We start from the raw sequence: 8,224 nt of genomic DNA on the forward strand, positions 1-8,224 counted from the left end.
CAGCCGGATGCAGGGCCTTCTCTCATAGAGCTCCACTACTGTGGAATGATTCGCCAATTAAGGTTAGAAATGCAAACTCAGTGCAAACTTTCAAGTGTCTACTAAAGACTCATCTCTACAGCATGGTCTATGATTAAGTGTAATCTGGCCCAGGGGCGTGAAGGTGACCAGAAAGGCTTGATACTGTCCACCCTTGCTGTCTTGCCAGGTGGGCTCTCATTGCCACTGGGATGCCGTCCCTCCAATGCCATTCTGGGGCGGAGTCACTGGCTTGTTGTTGTCTCTCTGTTGCGCACTTGTGCAATTGGACTGTACTCTGCTGGCAACACTTGGCCCTCATTCAGGGTGGTTGCAATTGGTGGGTGTCCCTTTGGTTGATGCTTGGCAATGTGGATGGATTGATTTCCTGCCTGTTTGGGCCCAGCCTGGGGCCTCCCCCAGATAGGGCCACAGTGTCACCGGACCCCCCTGTCACAGCCCCAAGGTCTTACGCTGCTATATTATTGTGCTGGGGGAGTAGGGTCAGTTCTCATCCTCCACTATAAACCCTTGTAGATATAAGGAATGCATTTTCTAAATTTTCCCTGTCTTCTGCCGTTTTAAACCTGAGGAGTACCTGGCTTGAAAGATCTGTTGCTGTCCCTGTCCAAGGTCCTCCTAGTTGTGTTGCAGATCAAGACGATACCTGACGATTTCAGCTGCCACTGTGCTGACACCTCCCCCTCCCCAGATTTGTCCCTGTCCTTGTCCATCTGGTCATGCTTCCGACCTGGACTAAGTTTAAATAGACTCTGGACACAGCCCACACGCATTTATTAATTATTACAATTTGTACTCTTAATATGTTCACCCGGCAGAGCCAGAAGAGTACTGATCACACCTCTGAGCCTTGGTCCTCTCTAGGTTTCTTCCTAAATTTCGGCCTTAGGGAGTTTTTCCTAGCCACTGAAATTCAACACTACTGTTATTTACTCCTACAGGTTTAAGGCCGGTGTTTTGTGAAAGCACTTTGTGACAACTGCTGATGTAAAAAGGTCTTTATAAATAAAATTGATTGATTGATTGATACCATGCCTGGGAGGATGGGATGAGGGAAGGAACAAGGGAGGCCATTCATCCTCCAGCATATTTGAATCCAACCAGATTGTTAGTTTTTGGGGTTGTTTTAACAGGTCAGCCAGCTGCAATAGAGATACTGACACTGCTTTCATTAAGCATGCTAATTGTTAAGGAATTGTTCATTAGTTTTTTTGTTCTTATTGGTTAGCAATACGAAAGATGGAAGCTCTTGAGGGCATAGGGATTTCAGCTATAATTGTCACAGATGGCCTCCTACATCAGGGCTTCCCCCCTTAAAAGGTGCCACCTAATTGTAGGTATAATTTGCTTTCAATTGATCTGTAAAAGAGAATGAAGTTTCATCAACATTACCTTAACAAACCAGATTTCAGAGGAATACCATTTGGGCAGTGTTCTTTTGAATGTACTGTATAAACTCCATTTCTCTCTTGTGTTATTGTTTTAACCTCAACGAATGACTAGTGGAACACACCATTCATCTGTACATAGCTGGGTTGACCTATGAATGAATGGGTATTTTTGGAAAAATAACAATATGTGGTGAATATAGGGTATACAAAACCCCACAGCCTATGTAAACCTTTGTTTCTACAAATAACTGATGGAGATTTTTTCTTTAATAGTTTTGATAGTTTAGGGATACCTTTCATTACTAACACCGCAAAACTGGAGAGTCATTGTAGTTATGGCCTCCATACATTGCAAAATGTTGTTGAAGCATCTATTGGGTTGAAGGTAAGCTTCTGTACTAAAATGGTTTAAATTGAATGCAAAACATGTATTTATTTTATTTAATCATTATTTAACCAGGTTAGTCACTGACAGAACCAACTGTAATTTTTCAAAGAAAACCAAAGGCATTCAAATGCAAGACTGGACAGTGCACAGACTGAATAATGCAAAAATAAATAAAAGCGTAAATACAAATGGTGAAATAAACATTAAATTACAATAAATACATATGAACACAAAATACAGAAAGGAATAGGCTAGAGGATTCAGTCGATGAAGTTGTCAGATAGCAGCTTGTTTATTTAATTTTGGAAGGAGTGAGGGGCCACAAGAGTATCGAGCTTAAGAGTCTTTTGCAACTAATTTCAGTCATTAGTAGCAGCAAACTGAAATGAATATCGACCAATGGAAGTATAAGCCTTAAATGTAACTGGAGCTCAGGTGGCTATTAGAGTAGTGGATGTAAAGGAGTGAGTTATGGTGAGTTAAGAGGAGCATTTTTTAAAAGGGACTTACAGAATCATTGGTAACAATGTGTGTGTGAAGGAAGGGCCAGTTGACCAAGTCAGTCACAGTAATGATTTCTCAAGGGGGCCGAACGCCCTTTTAGATATTTCTGAATGTTAAAATCTTTGCCAAATGTGTCTCCAGTTTTCATATCATTATCTTCAGTTACCTTGTGGTTATATGAATACTGATAGCTGAGTAGATGGAACTTGAAATACTGACCATTTCTTTGCTGACAGATCAGGTAAAAAAAAAAAGTGTTATTTGCAAGAAGACTGACATATACTTATTTACTATCCCGAAGAGCCCACTAAATCTTATTTAAAGACTGGCTCCAGGCTGGAAGATATGGGCCTGGCCTTCAGGCTGTCTGAGTTGTTGATTTTATGACAGACCTATGACAGAAACCGATAATCTATACTGGTTTATAAAACTTAGTGTGAGGCTTAATCTTCTTTTAGCCTGAGGGTCAACAATGTGGATGGCCTCCAGCATACTGCTGGATCCTCAAGACAATAGGTTCTCATTTTATTTTGTTTTGTCATAGGCATGTAGTATTAAAGATAAACAGCTGATTTAATTGATACTGCCATATGAATGTAGCTTAACTGTCCTGCTGTGTTGCTTTGCTGAGACCATAATTGCACACAAGAAATCTGACTCCCCTGCCAGTTGGTTTTGTAATTTAACGTTGATCGAATCACAGCTGAAGGGAAGGTGAAGGAAGATGGAGAGATTCTCTGGAACATGTCAAGAGTGTGTTAAAAATGAAAAGAGGGGAGGTAGAGGCATAGAAGAAGAGAAAAAGAGAGAGAAAGCGATGATAGAAAGAGAGCGAGAAGAACAGAATGCAAAGCGGCTTCATGTAGCTACAGCCATGGACAAAATTAAGGCCTTTGTCTTGGTTATGTCTTTATCTTGCAGAGAGCATTTTTAATCACAACAGAGCTTGCATCCATTGTTATGTTGCAGCCATTACGTATTTTCTCTTGTGATTACTTTCCTTAAAGCGGGGTGACCAAGCAGCGGTGCAGAGTCCTCCTACTGTAATAATTAAAATATTTGTCTCAAATTGTAACCTGTCCCCTATAAAATGCCCCAGGTTAGACCAGGGCCCATGAGGTAGTGGTACACAAGTAAACTAGTGCAATTTTTGGTCTCACAATAAAGAACTTGTCCCCCCCCCCCCTCCCCACACACACACACACACACACACACACACACAAAAGGCTGTTGACTACGAGAAGCCTTTGACTGCTACTGGGCTGGTGGTGTGTGCATGTGGATTTCTGTGGTGTGTGTATGTGTGGTGTGTTTGCGTGACTGTGTGCCTAGTTCCCTGGTGTTAATCTGTTAGAGCTGGTGTTTCTCCAGCCAGACAAGTCTGTGACATGGCATTTCAGGGTGAGATAAGATGTTAAGAGGCAGCAACTCAAGGCTGTCTCTCAGGGTGAAAGGACAACAGAAGGGAAACAGCAGAAAGGATGTGTTATGATAACAGATTTAAAGGGGGAACTTGTCAAAATGGCAGAAAATCGGTGTGTGTAGTGCCTTTATTGTTGTCATGTTTTTTGTGTTGTATCAAGATAGACCCAAAATCTTCCCTCCATTTGAGATCAACAGATTGATAGATTAGGGTAAGATGGGGAGTGACATGTGAATACAAATGAGAACATAACTTACAGCATGGAGCTGCAACCTGCAACCTGACAATATAAAACATATGCCAATTGAAAGTTAATGATAGGCTTTCAGTAGCTACAGTTATGCTCAAAGGTTTGCATACCCTTGGAGAATTGGTTATAAATGTACCATTTGTAAAGAAAACATGAGTGAGCAGGCAAAACACGTCTTTTATGTCTTATGGGATTCACATTCAACAGAATGGCACGATCATAAAACAAAACATGACAACAAAGAAATAAATTAACTGACCCCTGTTCAAAAGTCTGCATACCCTTAGTTCTTAATACTGTGTATTGCCCCCTTTAGCATCAATGACAGTGTGCAGTCTTTTGTAATAAGTGTCTATGAGGCCCAGAATTCTCGCAGGTGGTATAGCTGCCCATTCGTCTTGGCAAAATGCCTCCAGGCCATGCAAAGTCTTTGGTCGTCTTGCATGAACCGCACATTCTCCCCAGAGTGGCATGATGATATTAAGATAAGGAGACTGTGATGGCCACTCTAGAAAGAGGGGATCAAATACTTATTTCCCCTTATTAAAATGCAAATCAAGTTTTTGTGGATTTTTGTTGTTGTTATTGTCTCTCATTGTTCAAATAAACCTACCAAAATAATTTTAGACTGATAATTTCTTTGTCAGTGGGCCAACGTACAAAATCAACAGGGGATCAAATACTTTTTTCCCTCACTGTAGCTCTTATTGTTGTGACCATGAAGCTCTATTTTGGTCTTGTCACTCCAAATTACAGTGTGCCAGAATCTGTGAGGTGTGTCAAGGTTTTGTCTGGCATATTGTAACCAGGCTTTTCTGTGGTCACATTGTCACGATTATTTATGGCAACTTTTTTCATGCAGCTCAAGTATCGTCGTATTGTGCCCCTTGAAACAACCACACCGTCTTTTTCCAGAGCATTCTGTATTTCTCCTGAGGTTACCTGTGGGTTTTTCTTTGTATCCCGAACAATTCTTCTGGCAGTTTTGGCTGAAATCTTTCTTGGTCTATCTGACCACTTCTTAATAAGTGATTGAACAGTACAGAGCATTTGCAAGGCTTTGGATATCATTTTATATCCTTTCCCATCTTTATAAAGTTCCATTACCTTGTTACACAGGTCTTTTGACAGTTCTTTTCTGCTCACCATGGCTCAGTATCTAGCCTGCTCAGTGCATCCACGTGAGAGCTAACAAACTCACTGACTATTTATATACAGACACTAATTGCAACTTAAAAAGCCACAGGTGTGGGAAATTCACCTTTAATTGCCATTTTCACCTGTATGTGTCACCTTGTGTGTCTGTAACAAGGCCAAACATTGAAGGGTATGTAAACTTTTGATCTGGGCCATTTGGGTGATTTCTGTTATCATTATGATTTAAAAAGGAGCCAGAAAATTATGTGATAATAAATGGCTTCATATGATCACTATCCTTAAATAATATATCCAATGCCAAAATACCACAATTTCTGCCATGGTATGCAAACTTTATGAGCACAACTGTAGCACAATTTTTTTCAGTCATGAAGGGCCCCATGTAGAGATTAGGGTATCATTCCTGAATTTTGCCAGGCCGCTCAAGCGAATGTCTTTGACAGAGTGCCTGACTGACTGACCATCCATTGTTAAATAGCGTAATGGTTAGAGACCCAGATTACAGAACAACAGGGTCTGCGTTTGACCCCCATCACAGTCAAAATGAATCATGCATTAGGATTTGTTCTGGACCGACAAAAGCTTTGCTAGCTATAACCTTCTGTAGCTGCGTTATATGAATCCTGAAATAAATAAAAAATTGGTTATATTGTGACTCTTTCTGGTGGATTTTAGAATTATGATTATGCATTAAGATTTCTTCAGGACAGAAAAAACTTCACTGGCTACACGATTCTCTTGTCTTTTTGCTAGACAAAAAAGTCAGTTATCGTCACCTATATTGATAGTTACTTTATTAATGTCATTCACGAATGGCCAATAAGCTGTTAAAAGGGCCATTGGCAAAAGCCATACATTTCATAGATGCTATTTGTGGTGTAGGTCAACTTAATAAGAAATGTTAATCAGTTTAACACACAGTTTGACATAATGATCTAATGTGGAGACACCATACCAACACATGATAAACATGCAGCTCCATGGTGTTGTGTTTAAAGATGCAGGCTCTTACTTGGGTGACCCTGGTTCGGACCCAGGGAGGGCAACACCATTCAACACTTTCAATTGCGTGTTCTTAATTGCGGTTTCACTCGCCTGGTTTCTTTTCTGGTTTAGTTACTCCGTTTTAATGATACAATGAAACCAAACTGTTATTTGTTGTAAATTGTCCTTCTTGTGTAGGTACCCTCTTGTGTAGGTACAGATGTTTTGTCTGTCATACATATGTCTATGATAGCATGTTGTGTGTGTAATGTATGTGCTGTGTCTTCCTGCCTGCCTGTCTATGATTGTGTTCTGAACCGAGTAAAGCACCAGCCATTTCCTCAGCTCCTTTACATCTTAATAGATCTGCTGTGTCCCTACTTGGAAACAGACATCTCAAGTAATGATGATCAGTCTAACCACTTCCGTATTTCTCAATTATACCCTAGTTTTATTTAACAAGATTAGCCAATTGACTTTTTGCGCTTTACGTGTTAGAAAATGCTACTTTTATATCGACAACATTACTTTTATGGAAATGTAAGGAATCTTAACTTCCTTCAAGTACAAGTTCACTATATCATGCAGCGTTTGCAGTTCCTTTTCCGTTCTAATGGTGAAATATTTTAATTGCTGCATGGTTCTCCTTATCATGTGCTGATGAATTAATTTTACGGTTTGGGGAAGAGAAAATTCTCTGCATCTGTCGTTCTCTGTGCTGGCAGCAGGGGCTAATTTGTGTCAGTCATCCTCTATCTTAATAATAAGCCTCTGGAAGGGGAGAGGGAGACCCTCGTATGGAGACACTCCTCAGTGTGTGAGAGGAGACCTTAAAGGGGAGGTTTTAGAATATAGAGAGCAACAGCTCTCCTCTGACCAACTTTCTCCGTCTCGCCCACCAAAACTAGTGCACTCCCTAGGGAATAGAGAGCAATTTAGGACCAATTCCATCAATGCCATTCTGGTTTACTTTCCAGTGGTGCTTGGTGGTGGAGCATCCTTAATGTTATTTGATTGTTGTGGTTCTGCACCAGGCCGGCAGGATTCTTTGCTCAGTCAGACCAGTGAAACTCTCCAGGATGTAAGCTGGATGTAATGCTGGTGGATCCAAGCATTGTCTTGGTGGTTGTTACACTTCCTGCTGGACCGGGTGTACTATGTCAAGTTCTACTACACAACATCCCTTTCCTTTGTGTACATCCACCTTTCCCACCCAAGGAGCTGTCATCTCTGTGATTTTCTCCAGATACCCCAATGACCCGAGAAGCTCCAACAGAGACTGCTTGGCAAAAAAGGGGAAATATGCTGATAACACCGCTCTGGTCGAACTCACATTATGACACACAGCATTTCTAAACAGAGGTAAACAGGGTTCATGACCGGTGCAAGAGAAAGTACCCTGCACTCAACATCAACATGATAAAATATTTGCTCATTGAAATCCAGAGGAAGAGTGGGGATTGGGGAGTGTTAAACACCTGAGACTAGTTGAGATTCGAGGATTATAATATTCACAACATTTTGGGTTTTAAGAATCAGTGTGTTACATTACTGCCCATATGAACAAGCGCCATAACCCTACCCTAAAAAGGCCCTTCATTCACCTTTTGTTTTTTAAACACGTCATCTGCCGTGCAGTTCTGGGGAGTTTGAACTCTGCCTTGTCCCATGTATTTTCCCATGATTTTTTCCCCGATTAGATTAGATTCAACTTTATTGTCATTGAACAGTACAAGTACAGTACAACGAAATGCAGTTACTTTCTAACCAGAAGTGCAAATAGAGGGCAGAAAATGTACGAGTATTTAGTAATATGTATATGTATATTACAAGTGGAAAGTGCAGATCTGCAATGAAAGCATATGCAGTGCAAATGGCAATACCTAATGTGCAATAAGGCATATAGAGGAGGGCAGGTATATGCTTTACAAGCATTAGATATGTTACAAGTTGGATCATAGTTGTTCGGGTACAAATGGCATATTCTTAAATGTAATGTAGTAGGGTAGTGTGAGCAACTGGGATACAGAGATAGCAGTACTAAGGTCCTCGAGGTAGACGTGGGTGTAACAACTGTAAAAAAACAA

The sequence above is a fragment of the Esox lucius genome, chromosome 13 (genome assembly GCF_011004845.1).
Source record: "Esox lucius isolate fEsoLuc1 chromosome 13, fEsoLuc1.pri, whole genome shotgun sequence".
Taxonomy (NCBI): Eukaryota; Metazoa; Chordata; class Actinopteri; order Esociformes; family Esocidae; genus Esox; species Esox lucius.